This window comes from Eleutherodactylus coqui, chromosome 6 (genome assembly GCF_035609145.1).
Source record: "Eleutherodactylus coqui strain aEleCoq1 chromosome 6, aEleCoq1.hap1, whole genome shotgun sequence".
Taxonomy (NCBI): Eukaryota; Metazoa; Chordata; class Amphibia; order Anura; family Eleutherodactylidae; genus Eleutherodactylus; species Eleutherodactylus coqui.
In genome coordinates this window covers 26,793,949-26,818,131 of record NC_089842.1, presented here as the reverse complement: position 1 = coordinate 26,818,131, position 24,183 = coordinate 26,793,949, and the positions used below count along the sequence as shown (strand labels likewise).

Genomic DNA, 24,183 nt, shown 5'->3' with positions numbered 1-24,183 from the left:
ACCTATTACAAGTTTACATTAAAGTTCTACTGAGCAACAAAATGCCCAAGATGTCATCTTTCCAGAGTTACCCATGTAGGCTCAGGATTGAATGCAAGGCAGATTGGTATTGTGCAAATTCAGCGTTATCCGATCCAGTTCACGTAAGCGTAATAGCCATGGTCCCGGTATTTGCAGACAAGGCCACTATGACTCCCATCAGAGCTGAGGCTTTCATTCAGACAGATTGTGCAGTGCCTGTCAGTGCTCATTCACTGGCCTGTACCCCTTCGATGGAGGGGACCCCAACCCTTACCACTGCTAGGGCACCCTTCGCCACAGCACTGAAACACATTGCACAATAAATCACCTTGCATCATGTTAAGCCTTCTTCATACCTCTAATCAGCAGCAACGATCTTCTCTACATTCCTTCAGCATTTTTTAAACAATCAATTAGTACAGACTGAGTTCCCTCTAGTGGTGACAGAAGACGTTTTCAACTTGATTTCCTCTGAACTGCTCAGGGATGGATTTCTGGGGCTGGAACAATTATCCTTCCATTTCCTGGATCTAAATACCCTGTTAGAGTGGCTTGTTGCCTCCTTGGCCCACCATCACCTGGAACACATACACCCCTCTGCCTCAGCTATGTTCATAATGTGTCTCAGGGGTCCTACACAAGAATGAGCCAAAGGAAGGAAAAGTTGAAATAAATATTTGTCACTTGTTTGCTTTTCTCTTCATGATTAACCAGGTTCCTCTGTGTTTTTGGTTACTATGAGGTTGTAGTGCGGGGATGAGATGAGGACATACTGCTGGTTGTTGTCACTCGTATCCCATCCTCAGTCTGAACACAATAGAGAACATCAGATCCCAGGAGGTTATCATTACTTCAGAAGAATCTTGTTCTTTTGGACACATGTCTAAGATGCCCTTCGGCCTCCTGGCACTGGCGCTCGGTGAGTATATCAAAATATTTCAGTTAGATTTTGACGGGGTTCAAAGGGATTTTTGTGTAATTTCATTATTTTTCAAAACAGACAATGTCCTTCATGTGAATGATAGAGAGGTCATTACACCCCCCCCCCCCCCAACATTTAACCACTGTAGGACCAGAGATTTATAATGAATGAGTTGTAGCTTTTATTAGTAGCATTTTGAGAAACATACGTCTTTTTGATCACTTTTTTTATTCAAGTTTTTGGAAGCTGACATCGAAATCCCTCCCCCTTTAATTTTGGCATTATATCTTTTCTGTTTTATGGCCTTCACTGTGCAAGATAAATATTGTGATTAGAGATGAGCGAGCATACTCGCTAAGGGCAATTGCTCGAGCGAGCATTGCCCTTAGCGAGTACTTGCCCGCTCGAGACAAAAGATTTGGGTGCCGGCGCGGGGGAGCGGTGAGTCGCGGCAGTCAGCAGGGGGGGGCTGGGGGAGAGAGGGAGAGAGAGATCTCCCCTCCGTTCCTCCCCGCTCTCCTCCGCAGCTCCCTGCCCGCCGCCGGCACCCGAACCTTTTGTCTCGAGCGGGCAGGGAGATTGTGATATTTTAATAGTTTGGACTTTTATGTACACAGCAATACCAAATATGTGTTATTTTTAATTATTCAAAATTTTATGGGAAAAAGTGGGGTTGGAACTTTTAATATATATATTTTTTACTGTTAAAAAACTTTATTAAATATTTTTTCTGTATTTTTATTTAGTCCCACAGGAGACTTGAACTTGCAATCATTTGGTTTCTTTTACTATATGCTACAATACTTCAGGGTTGCAATATATAGTGATTTTTGATGTCGCTTATCAAGCCCTACCATGGACAGAGCTTCATATGCATCCATGCATGGAGGTCCTGGGAACCTTCAGTAGGCTCCAAGCTACACTGCTAGCCCATAGGCACCTCCTAATCAGCCTGTGGGGGATGGGGAGTGGGAACGGTCCCTTCCCACTAACTGTTTAAATGTGTGGTCAACATTGACTGCAGCATCTAAACAGTTAACTGGCACAATCAGAGTTAGTTCTGATCAGGGACATTATCAGTGGCTGTAAGCTGTCAGAAAAAGCTGATAGTCCCCAGGTATGGCGTGGACGAGGCCCCCAAGCTCACTCCATAGCACTTCCGTGTTAATGGCTAGATTTTTTGCCAGTGGAATAAGATTCCCTGGGCCTCTTGTACATCAAAAGGCTTGCCAGATGCAGGGAGGGGGCGTGAGATTGAAACATGGAACTCATCTTTCCCAGTATCCTGACAAATACAGATGCTAGCTAACTTCACAACAATCACATTGCCTTCAATGAAGAAAAATCATCGTGTCAACATGAGAATGAATAAAGTTATGTTACAATGAAGCACGCCATTGTTTTTCCAGTATTATCTTCCACCAGTTTGATATATCACACTCCTACTTTCCTGTTGGAAAAATTGAGTTGAATCTAAAATGGTGGCATTCAAAATGGCTGTCACGTTGGTGAAATGATTCAACTTCTCATGCAGATTCTATGAAAAATTGAATACCATCTGTACATATAACATTACCCACTTTACGACAACCTAATGTTAATTTAGAGTTTACAGGGGCAGTATGGATCCACGTACAGGCTTTAGAACAGTTTACTGCATGGACCTTAAAGCTAATAATTAGAGATGAGCGAACGTACTCGTCCGAGCTTGATGCTCGGGCGAATATTAGGGTGTTCGGGATGTTCGTTATTCGTAACGAACACCACACGATGTTCGGATGTTCGGGTTACTTTAACTTTCTTCCCTGAGAAATCATTTCTATATGCGCTCAATGGGGCCGGCGGCAGCAGCGCCAACCCCATTGAGAACATATAGAAGACAAATCCTTCTTCTCTGCCACAGCTGTAACAGCTGTGACAGAGAAGAACGATGTTTGCCCATTGAATTCAATGGAACCCGCAATACAGCCGACTCCACTGAATGCAATGGGCTGCCGGCGATCGCGGGATGAATTGTCGGAAAGGGGTTAAATATATAAGCCCTTTCCTGCAATTCATCCAGAAATGTGTAAAAATAAAAAATATATATATACTCACCTGGTGCCGACAGACGGAGTTCAGCGCGGCAGGCTGCAGTTCTCCTGAACTGCTCTGAACAGCTGTTAGTAGTATTCAGCAGCCGGGGATTTAAAATCCCCGCCTGCTGAATAAGATGCCTCTGAATGGTCACAGCCTGACCAATCAGAGGCATCCCTCACTCACACCCATTCATGAATTCATGAATGGGTGTGAGTGAGGGCTGGCCTCTGATTGGTCAGGCTGTGACCATTCAGAGGCATCTTATTCAGCAGGCGGGGATTTTAAATCCCCGGCTGCTGAATACTACTAACAGCTGTTCAGAGCAGTTCAGGAGAACTGCAGCCTGCCGCGCTGAACTCCGTCTGTCGGCACCAGGTGAGTATATATATATTTTTTATTTTTACACATTTCTGGATGAATTGCAGGAAAGGGCTTATATATTTAACCCCTTTCCGACAATTCATCCCGCGATCGCCGGCAGCCCATTGCATTCAGTGGAGTCGGCTGTATTGACGGCTCCATTGAATTCAATGGGCTAACATCGTTCTTCTCTGCCACAGCTGTTACAGCTGTGGCAGAGGAGAACTTGCTGTGTCGTTCCCATCATTTTCTTGAATTGCCAAGATTTTCACACATGAAAACCTTAGCGAGCATCGGCGAAATACAAAAATGTTCCGGTCGCCCATTGACTTCAATGGGGTTCGTTATTCGAAACGAACACCCGAACATCGCGGGAAGTTCGTTTCGAATAACGCGAACCCGAACATTTTGGTGTTCGCTCATCTTTACTAATAATATTTAAAATATAACTTTTATTAAGAAAGGTTAAAATAAAAAAAAGGGAAGAACAAAACATACAAATAATAGATCGTGTATGAACGATATTGTACAGAAACAATTGCCACACGTATATAAGGACCAATTGAGTTTGAGTCACAGTGGAAGGACTCAAAAATGCTGAGTCTAGTTTAGGAACTATGACCCAGTCTAAATAATTGGTCAAAGAAACAAGACTACAATAGTAAGTCTTGTTAATCGTGTGTCAAATCGTAAAGAGAGATTTTTGACACATATACGTCTGTCGTGTTGATGGAACCACTGACATACGTAAAAAAGGAATAAGCGTTACCCTACGCGTTTCCCCCACCTTGTGGGTTCCTCAGGGGTATCAATACACTGTTCCAGTGGTAAACTGGATTGTGGCTAAAAAGATAGCTTCAAACGAGACCACAGGGTACTCTAGAACCGGTAAAACTAGATACCTAGGGCTCAAATGTGGAACTGTCTGTGTGTGGCTCTGAAATCACAGCCAACTTGCAGTTGTGGATTAATTCACAAGTGCAAGATATTCAAGACAGAATCAAGCAACGTGCCCAAGTCGTGGCGATAATCACTAAGGAGATTGCTTGGCAGTCGTGATAATAATCACGCAAGAAATTGCTTAGCGAACATATTCTATTCTCAGAGTGGAGAGGTTTGCCCTAAATGATGAGCCTAAGATAAATCTAGCCGTTTCAATATTAAAGTGAATCCCTAAGGTACTCTAGCATAGTGCAGCAGATGAATTCTATCTATAATAACCCTTTTGGTAGAATAGAGCCTGCAACTAGAGCCTTAGAAAAAGATTGAAATCAAATAAATGAAAAAAAACGGCGGCATGTCAGTCCTAGTGGTGGCCCACTAGGCAATTTCTTGCGTGATTATTATCACGACTGCCAAGCAATCTCCTTAGTGATTATCGCCATGACTTGGGCACGTTGCTTGATTCTGTCTTGAATATCTTGCACTTGTGAATTACTCCACAACTGCAAGTTGGCTGTGATTTCAGAGCCACACACAGACAGTTCCACATTTGAGCCCTAGGTATCTAGTTTTACCGGTTCTAGAGTACCCTGTGGTCTCGTTTGAAGCTATCTTTTTAGCCACAATCCAGTTTACCACTGGAACAGCGTATTGATACCCCTGAGGAACCCACAAGGTGGGGGAAACGCGTAGGGTAACGCTTATTCCTTTTTTACGTATGTCAGTGGTTCCATCAACACGACAGACGTATATGTGTCAAAAATCTCTCTTTACGATTTGACACACGATTAACAGGACTTACTATTGTAGTCTTGTTTCTTTGACCAATTATTTAGACTGGGTCATAGTTCCTAAACTAGACTCAGCATTTTTGAGTCCTTCCACTGTGACTCAAACTCAATTGGTCCTTATATACGTGTGGCAATTGTTTCTGTACAATATCGTTCATACACGATCTATTATTTGTATGTTTTGTTCTTCCCTTTTTTTTATTTTAACCTTTCTTAATAAAAGTTATATTTTAAATATTATTAGCTTTAAGGTCCATGCAGTAAACTGTTCTAATGTTAATTTACATTGAGTAGTCGTGAAGAGCATATGGAGCTGTATTACTTATACCATATACTGCAATACTTCAGTATTACTATACACTGTATTTCTACCAGCATTCTACTAGGATAGACCACAGACGTAACCTTTTAAGCAGAAAGATATGTTGCACCATGAGGATGGCAGGGCAGAATTGGGGGCAAGCAGATAGAATTGATGAGCCCTTCCTGCCAGGTTGGTGGAGTAAAGGTTTTCTTGGCACATCCTGGGTCCTCCGATACCTGCTGATGGATGCCACGCTGAATTGCTGTGGTTCTGAAGGCCAAAAGAAGTCTAACGCACTACTAGATGGGGATCTTCACCATTCAGTGGACTTGGTAGATTCCATTTTTGGGTCCAATAGAACAGACATCTTTGTGTAGTACTGTAATAGTTTCTGGCTCTGATCCTGTGATTGGGGCTTCCATGTTCTGTCATTGCTATGAAATGTTAGTCGGACCGTATGTGACTAATATAACATGGCCATCTGTCTTTACAGTATTGTGCATTGCTGAATCCACTGGAGGACAGACACAAGGAAAAGTGGGTGAGTTTTATATAGGAAGTAGAGATGGGCAAGCATACTCGCCAAGGGCAATTACTAGAGCGAGCATTGCCCTTAGCGAGTACCTGCCCGCTCGAGACAAAAGGTTCGGGTGCCGGCGCGGGGGAGCGGTGAGTAGCGGCAGTCAGCAGTGGGGAGCGGGGGAAGAGAGGGAGAGAGAGATCTCCCTTCCGTTCCTCCCGGCTCTCCCCCACCGCTCCCTGCCCGCCGCCGGCACCCGAACCCTTTGTTTTGAGCGGGCAGGTACTCGCTAAGGGCAATGCTCGCTCGAGCAATTGCCCTTAGCGAGTATACTCGCTCATCACTAATAGGAAGATTCTTACTATGTCTTACTAGCTACTTGCTTACTTACTATACCATCCAACCTAAAACTAAGAAAGGAGGGAGAATTCTAGTGGTGTCTGTAATGCACCACAGCAACTTTGTTTTTCAATGAGGCCATGTCTATTTGAGTCCCCTCACAGTTACATCACACTTCAGTGACACCCCTCACAGTAATAGTATATCTCTATATAATAGTCAGATAGCATTTTGTATGCAGTGATAGTGATTACAGTGCAGTTACCTCCAATGATAGTGATTGCAGTACAGTTACCTCCGGTGTTCACAGGTGACATCTCCTTTGATTGGCGTCACCTGTTTTGTTCTCCATCCGTGTGCAGACCACCATGAAAACTTTTTTTTACAGCCATAATTCATCTCTACACACGCCTCCTTATCCTGCTGCTCTCAGTAACTCCTCATAGTACTAATTTCTCCTCTGTGACCCCACAAAGTAATAGCATCCCTTTTGTAGCCCCACTTATTAATAGTACCCTCACTAATTTATAATGCACCCCCACCCTGTGGTCCTACTGACTTTAAAAAGCTCCCCTAAGTGGTTCCATTTTCACTACCCCACTGCCAGCCCCTAATACAAAAATTCAGATCCTTTGCTGCTGTAGTGACCTCTAACTACCTCTCACACTCCGAAGTCAGTCACTGACAGCATATCGCTCTATACACATCATGACTCAATATCATGGCAGTTTAACCCCTTATATACTGCAATCAATAGAAACTGCAGCATGGAAGCAGATGACAGGTGTGGGGAGGAGGCTCCTCCTGTCACCCATTGGCACCCGTAATACAATCACAAGGTCCCAATGGGTTCCCATGGCAGAAAGAAGCCTGACAAAGGCCTCTGTATCTGCCATGTAGGTCAGCCTATTCGACCACCTCCCCTGCAGACTCTAATAGGCTGATATTATAGGTTTAGTACAATGCACTAGATAAGTAACACAGTCTACAATCCTAGCAATCGAACAGGTCTTCAGGTCCTATGGAGAGACTGAAAATAGTGTCAAAAAATATATCAAGAAAGTTTAAATTAAAAAAAATAATCAATAAAAAAAAACAAAACTTTTTTTTTCTCCACAAAAACCCTTTTTAAATAGATAAAATAGCATAAAAACTGAGTTTGTAACGATCAGAACAATGAAAGTATTTTGTTATTTATCTTGCCGGGCGAACGCCATAAAAATAATTTTAAAAGGTAATACCAGAATTGCTATTTCTTTTTTGTTCACCTCACAAAAACGCAATAAAAAGCAATCCAGAAGTCAATGTCCCTCCAAATGGTACCTATGAAAAATAACTTTTTCTACAAAAAAGTGCCACATGGGCAAAAAACATAACCTTTTAATTGCAGTACCGTAATTGTGCTGATCAAGATAAGAAAAGGATCCTGTTTTTTTTTTACTTATTGAAGAATAACATTTTCCACTTATACAAAACAAATGCAGTTATGTAAAAAAGTTTGGTACCTCAAGGTGTGCCTGGCAGGCGGTCCGTCCATCTTTGTGTGGGATGTTGGTTCTCTGAGGAGCGTATCTTCAATATTGATGGAGAGGAAGAATTTTGACGGACCATATAAGCTATAAGTCTACAGGATTGATTTGCCTAAATTAATTGTTTTGTAAAACATTATTTACAATTTGCCTTTTCCTTGAGGATTTGTAAATATTCCCTTCCTGTTATTAACCATCTAGATTTATTAGCATCACTTGGCTCATTTATATATATTTTTTCTGTTTCAATACTTATGGTTTTTAGGTCATCCGCTCTTTGGACGGTAGCTTTTTTAATACATGACATAAAGGATTTTAAACATCTCCGTAAATAAGATCTAAGAGTATCGCCAACAACCTTAGTATCAGAATCAGGGGGATTTAACTTTGGCCTTCCTCTGAGTGTCACATTTCTACTGTTCCAAATAGAGACCAGGTGACCAAAACCAATGACCTAGTGACTTTCGCAATTTTGCTTCTCTGAAATATCTCTACATTGACTAAGTGAAGGTAATTGTTTGACTACTTGAGTCAATCTCTTGGCATTTAATGGTTTATTCCACCTGCACTTATCATCTGAGATGTCATAGAGAGTCCTGAGAAGATAACTAGGAGGTCCATGAATTGAGATCTCCACTGATTCCAAGTCGCAATCTCCACTGTTCTCCACTGCTCAATGGGTTCACAAGCACAGATCCTTTGTATTGGACATCAGTAATGATCTGAGCTCCTAGTTTTTCCTGGTTTGATTTTCTCAATGATATGTGAGCACATAAGATTCATAGTAGCATAATGTGTTTGGCTGAAAAAAGACAAATGTCTTCTAGTTCAGCCTATTACCCATCACCACGTCCTCAGGCAGAGAGTTCCATAGTCTCATTGATCATACAACAAAGAATGCCCTTCTATGTCGGTGTAGAAACCTTCTTTCCTCTAGACGTAGAGGGCGCCCCCTTGTTACAGTCACAGTCCTGGGTATAACTAGATGATGGGAGAGATGTCTATATTGTCCCCTGATATATTATACATAGTTATTAGGTCGCTCCTCAGTCGTCTTTTTTCTAAACGTAATAACCCCAGTTTTGATAACCTCTCTGGGTATTGTAGTCCGCCCATTCCATTTATTACTTTAGTTGCTCGTCTTTGAACCCACTCAAGCTCTGATATATCCTTCTTGAGTACCGGTGCATAAAACTGTCCACAATTTTCCATGTGTGGTCTGACCAGTGACTTGTACAGAGGAAGAACAATGTTCTCACCATGCGCCCCTAGACCTCTTGTGATGCACCCCCCCCCCCCCTTTGCTCCTCTTTGTCTTGGCAGCAGCTGCCTGACACTGGTTGCTCCAGTTAAGCTTACAGTTAACTAAAATCCCCAAGTCCCTTTCCATGTCAGAGTTCCCCAGTGGTTTCCCATGTAGTGTGTAATGGTGACATGGATTTCCCTGCCCATGTGCAGAACCGCACATTTATCAGTGTTACACCTCATTTGCCTTTTCTGCCCAATACTTATCCAGATCCTCTTGCGATCCCCTTGCGCCCTCCCTCGTGTTAATTACTTTGCATAGTTTTGTATCACCTGCAGTTATTGCTATTTTACTGTCCAATCCTTCTTCTTTACAGTCCGGAGGTGTCCAGAGGCCAATAAGTCTTGGGAGGATTGTGGGAGCGCTTGTCCCATGAGCTGCGAGCTGTTGAGGAGTGGTCCAGTCCCGTGCACACTGAACTGTGTCCCTGGCTGCTTCTGTCAGAGCCCCTATATATTTCAGTCCCGTAACTCAGGTCCGTGCGTCCTACCGGAGAAATGCACAAAAAAAGGCTCATCAGGAAAACAACAAAAAGGCAAAAAAACCAACTGATGGAGCAGAACACTGGAACGTCCGAAGTCCTGATCATAACCCAAAGTGCACTGGAGAATGGCAAGGACTGTATTAAATAGATTTTCAGTTCTGGCGTGGTGTTTTCTGTTTGCTTTGAGAAATTTTATGTAACTGATCTTAGATCCATCATCTCCGCAGACAGTATGATGGCCTAACATACACCAGCTCAGCAGACAGCACATGTGATTGGCTTAGATACAGCAGCTCCACATGCAGAATGACTCATGATGGGCTTACATACACCAGCTCAGCAGACAGCACACGTGATTGGCTTAGATACATCATCTCCACATACAGTATGACTAATGATGGGCTTACATATACTAGTTTAGCAAACAGCACCACTGATTGGCTTAGATACATCATCTCCACATACAGTATGACTCATGATGGGCTTACATATACTTGTTTAGCAGACAGCACAAGTGATTGGCTTAGATACATCATCACCACATACAGTATGACTCATGATGGGTTCACATACACCAGCTTAGCAGATAGTATCATTCATGCACAGATTAGATACAATGGTTCAGCAGACAGTATCACTCGTGCACGGATTAGATACAATGGCTTAGCACACAGTATCACTTGTGCACGAATTAGATACAATGGCTCAGCAGATGGTATCACACAGGATAGGATTAGATACAGCAACTCAGCAGACAGTATCACTCCTGCACAGATTAGATACAGCTGCTTAGCAGACAGTATCACTCATGCACGGATTAGATACCGCGGCTCAGTAGACAGAAGTAATGAATATATGAAAAGATGGGCTCACCTCCCCTGCAGTGCCTCAGTAATTTTTTTTTTTTTTTTTAACAAATAATTTTTATTAGTATTTTGGTAAAGCATGAGTACATACAATGCATTGTGTATACACATAGTAGTTGCAGACATCGTTACATACTTTTCTGATATATCAACAAGAGTTTTAAAGTTTACAATTTGTGCAACGTTATATGCAATAGGTATGATAGTTTTCTTTTTTGTTGTTGAGCAGTAAAAGAAAGAAATAAACAAAACATTTTTTTAACATATCAAAACTTGTTTTTCAACTCGAATTGCTACCATTTATTCCAAGTGCTATTAACCCCTTAATGACATGGCCTATTTTGGCATTGAGGACCAAGCGATTTTTGGTATTTTTCCATCTCCATTTTTCAAAAGCCATAACTTATTTTTCCATCAACGCGGCCATATAAGGGCTTGTTTTTTGCGTGGCGAGCTGTAGTTTTTATCGGTGCCACTTTTGGGTACATTGACTATATCGTAAAACTTTAATTATTTTTTTTTATGATAACAGGGAGAGAAAACGCAACAATTCTGCCATAGATTTTTTTTTTTTTACAGCGTTAAAGGGGTTGTCCCGCTCCGAAACGGTTTTTTTTTTTTTCAATAGCCCCCCCGTTCGGCGCGAGACAAACCCGATGCAGGGATAAAAAAAACAAAAGCAGATAGTACTTACCCGAATCCCCGCGGTCCGGCGTCTTCATACTTACCTTGTGAAGATGGCCGCCGGGATCTTCACCCTCGGTGGACCGCAGGGCTTCTGTGCGGTCCATTGCCGATTCCAGCCTCCTGATTGGCTGGAATCGGCACACGTGATGGGGCGGAGCTACGAGGAGCCGCTCTCCAGCACGAGCGGCCCCATTCAGCAAAGGAGAAGACCGGACTGCGCAAGCGCGTCTAATGGGGCGATTAGACGCTGAAGATTAGACGGCACCATGGAGACGAGGACGCTAGCAACAGAACAGGTAAGTGAATAACTTCTGTATGGCTCATAATTAATGCACAATGTATATTACAAAGTGCATTAATATGGCCATACAGAAGTGCTTACCCCCACTTTGTTTCGCGGGACAACCCCTTTAATCATGCAGCATACATGACACACAAAATTTTTTCTGCGGGTCGGTACGGTTACAACGAAACAAAATTCTTATATTTCTTTTAGGTTTTTACACTTTTTTGCAATAAAAACCCTTTTTTTTTTTAAATCTTTTTTTTTTCTCTATAGCTGCATTCAAAGTCCTGTAACTTTTTTATTTGTCTATGCACGGAGCTCAATAAGGGCTTATTTTTTGGGAGATGAGCTGTAGTTTTTGTTGGTACCATTTTGGGGAATGTACGGCTTTTTTGATCACTTTTATTGCATTTTTTGGGAGGCAAAATGCTAAAAATTAGCATTTTGCCTCTGTTTTTTAGCTTTTTTTTAAACGCTTTTTGCCGTACAAAATAAAACGCATGTTCAACTTTTTGTACATGCCGTTATGGAAGCGTCAATACCCAATATGTGGGGTTTTAATTTTTTTTTACCTTTTTTAATGCTAATATTAGAAAAAGCATAAAAAAGGGGTTTTTTTAACATTTTTCTTTACATTTCTTTTTTTTTACATTTTTCTTTTCTTTTTTTTTCACAATTTGAGGCCCTCTGAGGGACTTGCAGCACTATGCCTATGATCGCTGTGATAAGGCATGGCAGAGCTACTGCTCTGCCATGCCTTATCGCTTATACAGGGATCATAGGCATAGGCAATACAGGACGCCAGTGTCTGGCATCCTGTTGCCATGGTGACAGGCCGGGCTCTCGCGATGACATTGCAAGAGTCGGCCGGAGACACAGAGGGAGGGCGCTCCCTCTGTGAACTCTTTCCCTGCCGCGATCTACTTAGATCGTGACAGGGAAGGGGTTAACAGCGGGGGGGGGGGGCATCTCCGATGCCCCCCTGCTGTTGCAGCGGGATGCCGGCTGTGACTGACAGCTGGCTCCCGCTGCGGGATAGCACAAGGTCAGTCATGATCTCGCGCTATCCCGATGACGTACCGGTACGTCATTTTGCGCGAAGTACCAGCCTGCCATGACATACCGGTACGTCATGGAGCGGGAAGGGGTTAAAATTAGAGAGGCAGTTGTTAAATTTTGCGTAAATTTTTTCATAACAATAATAGTCTGAAATTGCGCTCAAGAGGTCCCTGATTGATGGGGGGGAGGTCTCTCTCCATTTTCTGGCTATAATACTCTTGGCGGATAATAGAAAATGGCATATCCATTTTCTTTTCTTTTTGGGAATTGATTCGCAATCAATGAGAAGGAGTGCTAGTTGGGGCGAACAGTTTAGGCGTAGACCACTAATGAACTGAATGGTATCAAATACCTCCTTCCAATATTTGTGGATTTGGGGGCATTCCCAGAACAGGTGGTATAGAGAACCCTCTTGTCCGCAATTTCTCCAGCAAGAGTTAGTAGAAGCCGGAAAGAACTTTGCCATTTTTGAAGGTGTATAATACCAATTGGTTAATACCTTGTAATGGGTTTGAAGAATGTTAGCAGAAAGGGTGGCTTTATTTGCCCATCCAAAGGCTTTCAGCCACTTTGAAAGTGGTATATTTTCTTTTATTGCGTGTTCCCAATTTAGTAGGTGTATCTTCTTTGACTTATTAGTATTCTGGGTGATTGTGTTATAGAATATTTTGATTTGGGAATCTTGGGAGTTTGTGCACCTAAAAAATATATATTACAATTCTTTCGGAAGGGAGAAGCTGTGGATGTTAGCATGTTTGAGAAAGGAGAGAATTCTAATATCGGAGAAGGCTTCTGAGTCAGGTATATTGAATTTGTTTTGGATTAATTGAAATGGAAGGGGCTTCCCTTTATTCAATATATCTGAGATAGATTTCACTCCTTTCGTTAACCACCTACTGAGATTTAAATCTCGTATGAAATAGGAGAGGACCTCCAATGGGAGCCCTGTTGGGGGGCCATTAGAGTCGGCTCTGCATCCAAGTGCCAGTTGGTTCCAGCAGTGAAGGGTGTTTAGCATTAATGAAGAGATATCGTGAAAATATAGCAGCGATGAAATCTCCGGAGTTAGGACTTCAAGAATTGAGGCTTTAATTAGGGAGTCTAGGGATCTGTCTCCGTTTCTGCTTTTCTCTATGTGGCACCAAGAGGGGGTTTGTTGGGATTTCAGCCAGACACTGGATTGGCTTATCAAGGAAACCCTGTAGTAAGCTTGAAGGTTGGGAACTCCAAGGCCCCCTTGTTTCCTGTGCTGGTATAGTATTGATGCAGCTAATCTAGGTTTTTTGTTATTCCAAATAAAGTTAAGTAATCGTTTCTGGAATTTTTGGATCGTAGGAGGGGGGATTGGGTAGGACAATGTGCGGAAAAGATACAAAATTTTTGGGAGTATTAACATTTTATAAAGTGCTATTCTTCAGAACCAAGAAGGCTCTTTTTTTACCTAACTCCTCCAGTTCCCCTTTGAGGGAGGCAAATAGAGGGTCAAAGTTTGTGGAGACTGTTTCGGATAAGTTTTGGCATATTTTTATGCCTAAGTATGGTATCTTGGTTTTCCATTGAAAAGGGAACTCCCTCTGTATAGCCGATTTTAGATCTGGTTCAACATTAAGTCCCAATATCTGGGATTTGTCGGAATTTAATTTGTATAAAGAGGCACTGCTATATTGGGTGATACATTTGTATACGCCTCTTAGAGAGTTCAGGGGGTCTGTTATGGAGATAATGATGTCGTCGGCAAAAAGACCGATTTTGTGCTGTCTTAGACCCATTGACACACCTCTTATCTCCGGAGAGACTCTAATCATTTCCGGAAGGAGTTCTATCGTCATGACAAATAGCAATGGGGACAGAGGGCAACCCTGTCGGGTACCATTCGATATGGAAAAAGGTGAGGACAGCACTCCATCGACTAGGACCCGGGCAGAGGGTCTCGTGTAAAGGGCCCGGACAGCCCGAAGAAAGCTCTCACCCACTCCAAACCTTCGAAGCACCTCAAATGCAAAACCCCAATAGACTCTATCAAACGCCTTCTCTGCATCCAGGGAAAGGAAGAGAGAAGGCATCCGACTCGAGGTGACTCGATCCAGCAGGTTCTGGATCTTGCGTATGCCATCTGTGGCACTTCTTCCTTTAGTAAATCCCAGTTGGTCGTTATAGGTGACCGTGGGCAGGACCTCCAGAAGTCTATAGGCCAATATTTTGGCATATATCTTTAGATCAAAATTCAGAAGAGAAATAGGCCTAAAATTTGCTGGTGTTGTAGGGGTTTTTCCTGGCTTAGGTATGGTGACGATGGTGGACTGGAGCATTTCTTCATGCATAGAGCCCCGGTCCATCACATCGTTAAATAACGAAGATAAGTGGGGAGATAATAAGTGAGCAAAATTCTTATAATACTCATTTGAGAGGCCATCAGGTCCAGGGGATTTATGATTTTTTAAATCTTGAATGGCCTTATAAATTTCTGTATTGGAAATTGGTTTACTTAAGAAGTCTCTTTTTAGCTCTAGCGTGGGGAAGGTCACTCCATCCAGAAACTTGTTTATAGAATCCAGAGTGGGCTGAAAAGTGTTGGGACTGTCTGTTAAGTTATAGAGGTTGTTGTAGTAATCTTTAAATTTTTCAGCTATCAGCTGGGGGTGGGAAATTTTTGTCTGAGAGGTGCTGTTTTTAGTGATAAATGGGATTTTTGCTTTTATTTGCTTTTTTTTGACAAGATTGACCATCAGTTTTGAAGGCTTATCCATGTGGGAGTAGAAGTTTGCTTTGGAATACATCAGGCCTTTGTTATAGTTATCTAGAAGCGTTTTTTTTAAATTCTCTCCTCAAGGAAGCCAATTCTAGTAGAAGTTTGTTTTAGGAGGATTCCCGGTGGAGTGCCTCCAGTTCTTTTATCTTTTCTAGTAAGAGGTCTATTTTCTATCGTTTGTTTTTGTTTTGTTGAATTTTGAGTTTATTAGGACCCCTCTTATAACTGCCTTATGGGCATTCCAGAGCGTAGCGATATTTATGTCCGGGGTGGAGTTGATAGAAAAATACTCCTCCAGAGCTTTGTTGATTATTTTTTGGTTCTCAGGAATTTTATATAGGTTTATGTCATTGCGCCAAATTTTTGTTAGGGCACAAGGGGCGCCAATATTCAATTTCATAAATATCGGCGAATGGTCCGACCAAGTGGAGACACCAATCGTGGTGTCAGTAATTAGAGTGAGAGTTCCCCTATCCACCAGGAACATGTCTATCCTTGAATAGGTCTTATGTCTTGGGGAGAAGAAAGTGAATTCCCTTGAGGAGGAGTTAAGACATCTAAATGTGTCATATAAACCCTCTTTATGTAACCAAGGATGGAGGACCAACATTTTCCTAGTGGATACCATGGAGTCTATTTCTCTATCTACTATCATGTTGAAGTCCCCACATAAGATCAGTTTGCCCATGCGGACCTTTTTGATCCTTTTTATTAGTTTGTTCAAGAAGGAGATTTGGGATTTGTTAGGTGCATAGACGTTCACCAGAGTTATCGGGGAGTTGTTAATGGTACCCTGCAGTATCAGATATCTGCCCTTTTCAACTGAAATTTGTTTATTAAGAGAAAAGCGGAGAATGTCTCTCAGGGCGATTAATACTCCGACATGTTTTTTGGGGGTATTTGAAAAGAACATATGTGGGTATTGTTTATGTGCAAATTTTGGGCAAGACTGTTGAGTAAAATGCGTTTCTTGTAGACATAAGATGTCGATATTGGACTCTTTGGCGTCTTTCCAGGCCATCGCGCGTTTAAACGGGGAATTTAATCCCCTAACGTTGTGGGAGCAGATTTTTATAGCCATTATGGAGGTAGGTTATGAGCATATCAATCTGAGACAGGTAGGCAGCATAAATAACATATGAACCTGTAACAAAAAAACAGGCAGAAACAGTAATATGCCTGTTAACATTAGGAGATATATATTTTGCGCTATTCATGTTATAGAGGAGAGCAAACTTTAAATAGCCATGCAGTGCCTCAGTAATTTCAGACAGATGTAGTAGGAGCTGAATCTTCAGAGAGCCGTCGGCTAGCGGCTATAATTAAATTCCAAACAAGAAAAGGTGGAGGACAGCGTCAACCACTAAAACAAGCTTCATTATTAATAACAGCGCAGTATGCTCACAAACATTGTATACAGGAACGCTGAACGCACTTAGGCCGAACAACCTTTTTCAACAGCTAAAATGTGAAAAGAACATACAAGACATATAGCCAAAGCATTAATTAAAAGCAAAATATATCTGTGAGCTAGTTGTTGGCTACAAAGCAACTGAAAGCAGATCCTCAGAGTGGGTGTAAACGGACAAGAATTCATGAATCTGCTGGTGTGCGGTTGCCCGGTGGCTGCAGAATGGGAGACATTTTATTCAGTAAAACTCTATGGAAAAATTGCTTGTTTCAGTCGTCTAAAAAGGATGTAAATAGAACCACGGAGTGCGGCATAACATTATTAGGTGTATATAGAGGAATAACATAAATATTATATATGGATAATGATGATGTATATCTACATTTACCCCCAGACACAATCTACAAGCTCTTCCAGTACACTCACCATATGTGATAGTAATGCGTTAAATTGATTGTCCGTTTTTTAAACAAATATGAACTGTACAGAAAATAAGAAATAATCATAAATGTAATTTTATCAAACAAGAAAAATGAATTTTTTAAAAAACAAAACACATAATAATAATAATAATAATAATAATAATAATGTAATATGTATGTTTATTAGAGATGAGCGAGCACCAAAATGCTCGGGTGCTCGTTACTCGGGACGAAATTATCGCGATGCTCGAGGGTTCGTTTCGAGTAACGAACCCCATTGAAGTCAATGGGCGACCCAAGCATTTTTGTATATCGCCGATGCTCGCTAAGGTTTCCTTGTGTGAAAATCTGGGCAATTCAAGAAAGTGATGGGAACGACACAGCAATGGATAGGGCAGGCGAGGAGCTACATGTTGGGCTGAATCTCAAGTTCACAGGTCCCACTATTAAGCCACAATAGCGGCAAGAGTGGGCCCCCCCCCTCCCAACAACTTTTACTTCTGAAAAGCCCTCATTAGCATGGCATACCTTTGCTAAGCACCACACTACCTCCAACAAAGCACAATCACTGCCTGCATGACACTCCACTGCCACTTCTCCTGGGTTACATGCTGCCCAACCCCCCCTCCCCCCCACAGTGCACACCAAAGTGTCCCTGCGCAGCCTTCAGCTGCCCTCATGCCACACCACCCTCATGTCTATTTAGAAGTGCGTCTGCCATGAGGAGAAACCGCAGGCACACACTGCAGAGGGTTGGCACGGCTAGGCAGCGACCCTCTTTAAAAGGGGCGGGGCGATAGCCCACAATGCTGTACAGAAGCAATGAGAAATAGAGTCCTGTGCCACCGCCATCAGGAGCTGCACACGTGGGCATACCAATGGGGAACCTATGTGCCACACACTATTCATTCTGTCAAGGTGTCTCTGCATGCCCCAGTCAGACTGGGGTTCTTTACAAGTGGAAACAGATGCATTTATAATTCCCTGTGGACCCACAGCATGGGTGGGTGCCAGGAAGCCACCGGCGGTACATAGAAATATCCCATTGCATTGCCCAACACAGCTGAGGTAGTAATGTCGTGCTTAATGCAGGTGGGCTTCGGCCCACACTGCATGCCCCAGTCAGACTGGGGTTCTTTACAAGTGGACACATGTAGGTTAAACTCCGTGTGCACCTACAGCATGGGTGGCTCCCTGGAACCCACTGGCGATACACAAAAATATCCCATTGCATTGCCCAACACAGCTGAGGTAGTAATGTCGTGCTTAATGCAGGTGGGCTTCGGCCCACACTGCATGCCCCAGTCAGACTGGGGTTCTTTACAAGTGGAAACAGATGCATTTATAATTCCCTGTGGACCCACAGCATGGGTGGGTGCCAGGAAGCCACCGGCGGTACATAGAAATATCCCATTGCATTGCCCAGCACAGCTGAGGTAGTAATGTCGTGCTTAATGCAGGTGGGCTTCGGCCCACACTGCATGCCCCAGTCAGACTGGGGTTCTTTACAAGTGGACACATGTAGGTTAAACTCCGTGTGCACCTACAGCATGGGTGGCTCCCTGGAACCCACCGGCGATACACAAAAATATCCCATTGCAGTGCCCAACACAGCTGAGGTAGTAATGTCGTGCTTAATGCAGGTGGGCTTCGGCCCACACTGCATGCCCCAGTCAGACTGGGGTTCTTTACAAGTGGAAACAGATGCATTTATAATTCCCTGTGGACCCACAGCATGGGTGGGTGCCAGGAAGCCACCGGCGGTACATAGAAATATCCCATTGCATTGCCCAACACAGCTGAGGTAGTAAGGTCGTGCTTAATGCTGGTGGGCTTCGGCCCACACTGCATGCCCCAGTCAGACTGGGGTTCTTTACAAGTGGACACATGTAGGTTAAACTCCGTGTGCACCTACAGCATGGGTGGCTCCCTGGAACCCACCGGCGATACACAAAAATATCCCATTGCATTGCCCAACACAGCTGAGGTAGTAATGTCGTGCTTAATGCAGGTGGGCTTCGGCCAACACTGCATGCCCCAGTCAGACTGGTAATATGTACCTTAACAGTAACCGCGTTGGTGGTAATGTGGTGGTGACTGCGGACCTAGTAGCGCGGTTTTATTTTGTTGGTTTTCGGAATGTGGCCAGGATTAAGTGGGCCGTGGCGGGGGATGTTTTGGAGGCACTACGTGTCCTCTCCACGTGTCCGTGGTTATATGCACCTTAACAGTAACAGCGTTGGTGGGAAATGGCCTCGCCGCCATCATGTCTTTGGGAAGCCTCTGTTTCCACACCCCAGAGACATACCATTAGCAGCGGTATAGGCAGAGCCCAGAATTAGTAACATTTCAGCCGTAGCATTAGCGACAGGCCCCACTAACATATCACTAGCAGCATTATAGGGGGAGCACAGTCTTAGTTCCATTTCAGTAATAGTAGCAGCCTACACAGGCCCCAGTAACAATTCCGAAGCAGCAGTATAGTGGGAGCGCAGTCTTCGTTCCATTTCAGTAATAGTAGCAGCCTACACAGGCCCCAGGAACAATTCCGAAGCAGCAGTATAGGAGGAGCATAGTCTTAGTTCCATTTAAGTCATTGTAGCAGCCTACACAGGCCCCAGGAACAATTCAGAAGCAGCAGTATAGGAGGAGCATAGTCTTAGTTCCATTTAAGTCATTGTAGCAGCCTACACAGGCCCCAGGAACAATTCCGAAGCAGCAGTATAGTGGGAGCGCAGTCTTAGTTCCATTTCAGTAGCTGCAGTATAGCCAAGGCCCAAGTTACATTTATGTAGCTAAAGAGTAGGCCAACCCCACACACACTTCTGTACCATGAGTGCAGGCAAAGAACATACAAATTGCTATGATTACACTGTAGGTAAGGGCCCCAAAACATTGGTGTACCAACAGTACTAATGTACCTCAGTAAAAATTGGCCATGCCCAACCAAGATGGCAGGTGAAACCCATTAATCGCTTTGGTTAATGTGGCTTAAGTGGTAACTAGGCCTGGAGGCAGCCCAGTTTAACGAAAAATTGGTTCAAGTTAAAGTTTCAACGCTTTTAAGAGCATTGAAACATATAAAAATTGTTTCGAAAAATTATATGAGTGAGCCTTGTGGCCCTAAGAAAAATTGCCCGTTCAGATTGATGACGTGAGGTTTCAGGAGGAGGAGCAGGAGGAGGAGGAGGAATATTAGACACAGATTGATGAAGCAGAAATGTCCCCGTTTTGGATGGTGAGAGAGAACGTAGCTTCCATCCGCGGGTGCAGCCTACGTATTGCTTACGTATCGCTGCTGTCCGCTGGTGGAGAAGAGAAGTCTGGGGAAATCCAGGCTTTGTTCATCTTGATGAGTGTTAGCCTGTCGGCACTGTCGGTTGACAGGCGGGTACGCTTATCTGTGATGATTCCCCCAGCCGCACTAAACACCCTCTCCGACAAGACGCTAGCCGCAGGACAAGCAAGCACCTCCAGGGCATACAGCGCGAGTTCAGGCCACGTGTCCAGCTTCGACACCCAGTAGTTGTAGATGGCAGAGGCGTCACGGAGGACGGTCGTGCGATCCGCTATGTACTCCCTCACCATCCTTTTACAGTGCTCCCGCCGACTCAGCCTTGACTGGGGAGCGGTGACACAGTCTTGCTGGGGAGCCATAAAGCTGTCCAGGCCCTTAAAGACTGTTGCACTGCCTGGGCTGTACATGCTGCTCGATCTCCGCACCTCCCCTGCTACCTGGCCGTCGGAACTGCGCCTTCTGCCACTAGCGCTGTCGGATGGGAATTTTACCATCAGCTTGTCCGCCAGGGTCCTGTGGTATAGCAACACTCTCGAACCCCTTTCCTCTTCGGGAATGAGAGTGGGAAGGTTCTCCTTATAGCGTGGGTCGAGCAGTGTGTACACCCAGTAATCCGTAGTGGCCAGAATGCGTGCAACGCGAGGGTCACGAGAAAGGCATCCTAACATGAAGTCAGCCATGTGTGCCAGGGTACCCGTACGCAACACATGGCTGTCTTCACTAGGAAGATCACTTTCAGGATCCTCCTCCTCCTCCTCCTCATCCTCCTCAGGCCATACACGCTGAAAGGATGACAGGCAAGCAGCAGGGGCACCGTCAGCAGTGGGCCAAGCTGTCTCTTCCCCCTCCTCCTCATCCTCCCCATGCTCCTCCTCCTCCTCCTCCTGAATGCGCTGAGATATAGACAGGAGGGTGCTCTGACTATCCAGCGACATACTGTCTTCCCCCGCCTCCGTTTCCGAGCGCAAAGCGGCTGCCTTTATGGTTTGCAGGGAACTTCTCAAGATGCATAGCAGAGGAATGGTGACGCTAATGATTGCAGCATCGCCGCTCACCACCTGGGTAGACTGCTCAAAGTTTCCAAGGACCTGGCAGATGTCTGCCAACCAGGCCCACTTTTCTGAAAATAATTGAGGAGGCTGACTCCCACTGCGCCGCCCATGTTGGAGTTGGTATTCCACGATAGCTCTACGCTGCTCATAGAGCCTGGCCAACATGTGGAGCGTAGAGTTCCACCGTGTGGGCACGTCGCACAGCAGTCGGTGCACTGGCAGATTAAAGCGATGTTGCAGGGTGCGCAGGGTGGCAGCGTCCGTGTGGGACTTGCGGAAATGTGCGCAGAGCCGGCGCACCTTTCCGAGCAGGTCTGACAAGCGTGGGTAGCTTTTCAGAAAGCGCTGAACCACCAAATTAAAGACGTGGGCCAGGCATGGCACGTGCGTGAGGCTGCCGAGCTGCAGAGCCGCCACCAGGTTACGGCCGTTGTCACACACGACCATGCCCGGTTGGAGGCTCAGCGGCGCAAGCCAACGGTCGGTCTGCTCTGTCAGACCCTGCAGCAGTTCGTGGGCCGTGTGCCTCCTATCTCCTAAGCTGAGTAGTTTCAGCACGGCCTGCTGACGCTTGCCCACCGCTGTGCTGCCACGCCGCGCGACACCGACTGCTGGCGACGTCCTGCTGCTGCTGACACATCTAGATTGCGAGACAGAGGTTGAGGAGGAGGAGGAGGAGGGTGCTTTAGTGGAGGAAGCATACACCGCCGAACATACCAGCACCGAGCTGGGGCCCGCAATTCTGGGGGTGGGTAGGACGTGAGCGTTCCCAGGCTCTGACTCTGTCCCAGCCTCCACTAAATTCACCCAATGTGCCGTCAGGGAGATGTAGTGGCCCTGCCCGCCTGTGCTTGTCCACGTGTCCGTAGTTAAGTGGACCTTGCCACTAACCGCATTGGTGAGGGCGCGTACAATGTTGCGGGAGACGTGGTCGTGCAGGGCTGGGACGGCACATTGGGAAAAGTAGTGGCGACTGGGAACTGAGTAGCGCGGGGCCGCCGCCGCCATCATAGCTTTGAAAGCCTCCGTTTCCACAACCCTATACGGCAGCATCTCAAGGCTGATAAATTTGGCGATGTGGACGGTTAACGATTGAGCGTGCGGGTGCGTGGCGGCGTACTTGCGCTTGCGCTCCAACATTTGCGCTAGCGACGGCTGGACTGTGCGGTGCGAGACATTGGTGGATGGGGCCGAGGACAGCGGAGGTGAGGGTGTGGGTGCAGGCCATGAGACGGTTGTGCCTGTGTCCTGAGAGGGGGGTTGTATCTCAGTGGCAGGTTGGGGCACAGGGGGAGAGGCAGCGGTGCAAACCGGAGGCGGTGAACGGCCTTCGTCCCACCTTGTGGGGTGCTTGGCCATCATATGTCTGCGCATGCTGGTGGTGGTGAGGCTGTTGGTGGTGGCTCCCCGGCTGATCTTGGCGCGACAAAGGTTGCACACCACTGTTCGTCGGTCCTCAGGCGTCTCTGTGAAAAACTGCCAGACCTTTGAGCACCTCGGCCTCTGCAGGGTGGCATGGCGCGAGGGGGCGCTTTGGGAAACAGTTGGTGGATTATTCAGTCTGGCCCTGCCTCTACCTCTGGACACCGCACTGCCTCTTGCAACCTGCCCTGCTGCTGCCTCCCCCTCTGAAGACCTGTCCTGAGTAGGCGTTGCACACCAGGTGGGGTCAGTCACCTCATCGTCCAGCTGCTCTTCCTCCGAATCCTCTGTGCTCTCCTCCCTCGCACTTACTGCCCTTACTACTACCTCACTGCAAGACAACTGTGTCTCATCGTCATCGTCCTCCTCAGCCACTAAAAGGTCTTGAGACAGTTGGCAGAAGTCCCCAGCCTCATCCCCCGGACCCCGGGAACTTTCCAATGGTTGGGCATCAGTGACGAAAAACTCCTCTGGTGGGAGAGGAACCACTGCTGCCCAATCTGAGCAGGGACCCGAGAACAGTTCCTGAGAGTCTTCCCGCTCCTGAGCATGTGTCATTGTAGTGGAGTGAGGAGGCTGGGAGGAAGGAGGAGCAGCAGACAGAGGATTCGGATTTGCAGCACTGGACGGCGCAGAACTCTGGGTGGATGATAGCTTGCTGGAAGCACTTTCTGCCATCCAGGACAGGACCTGCTCACACTGCTCATTTTCTAATAAAGGTCTCCCGCGTGGACCCATTAATTGTGCGATGAATGTGGGGACGCCAGAAACGTGCCTCTCTCCTAATCGCGCACCTGGATCAGGAGCTCGGCCTGTGCCCACACCCTCACTTGGGCCTACGCGTCCTCGGCCGCGTCCACGTCCTCTAGCCCTACCCCTACCCCTCAGCATGCTGTATTACCAGTGATTTCACAGCCAGGAAATAAATTGGCGCAAGCCTGCAGGCCAAATAGAATTTTTTCCCTGCTTTTTACAAGGAACACCCACACTGCGTGTATTCAATGAATACTAAGTTTAATAACTGTGTTGTGGCCCTGCCAATTTGTCCCAGAACTGCAGTGATGCAAAGTAATTCGCTACCTACAGCAGATCAGGGATTTCCCATGCAGGAAAAAAATTGCCGCACGCCTGCGGTAAAACGTAGCTGACTGCGTCTGATTTTTTCTGAACGTTCAGCGCACAGCACACACATACACAGAGCCCTGAGTACTGTAAGAGGCAGGCCAAATAGAATTTCTTCCCTGCTTTTTACAAGGAACACCCACACTGCGTGTATTCAATGAATAATGTATGTCTTCTGGCCCTGCCTACACAATTCTATCCCTGTAGTATTA

At 45.3% G+C, this 24,183-nt stretch overlaps 1 protein-coding gene and 1 long non-coding RNA gene across 2 annotated transcripts in view; one reads left to right on the top strand and one right to left on the bottom strand.

The window, feature by feature from the left end:
* LOC136631975 (chymotrypsin inhibitor Ani s 6-like) overlaps positions 1 to 24,183 on the bottom strand; it is a 95,432-nt gene that overhangs the window by 26,184 nt on the left and 45,065 nt on the right. The window lies entirely within an intron of this gene.
* Positions 750 to 9,715, top strand: LOC136631979 (uncharacterized). The gene is made up of 3 exons (XR_010793120.1): positions 750 to 940; positions 5,913 to 5,960; positions 9,430 to 9,715. It is a non-coding gene; the product is annotated as an uncharacterized lncRNA (long non-coding RNA).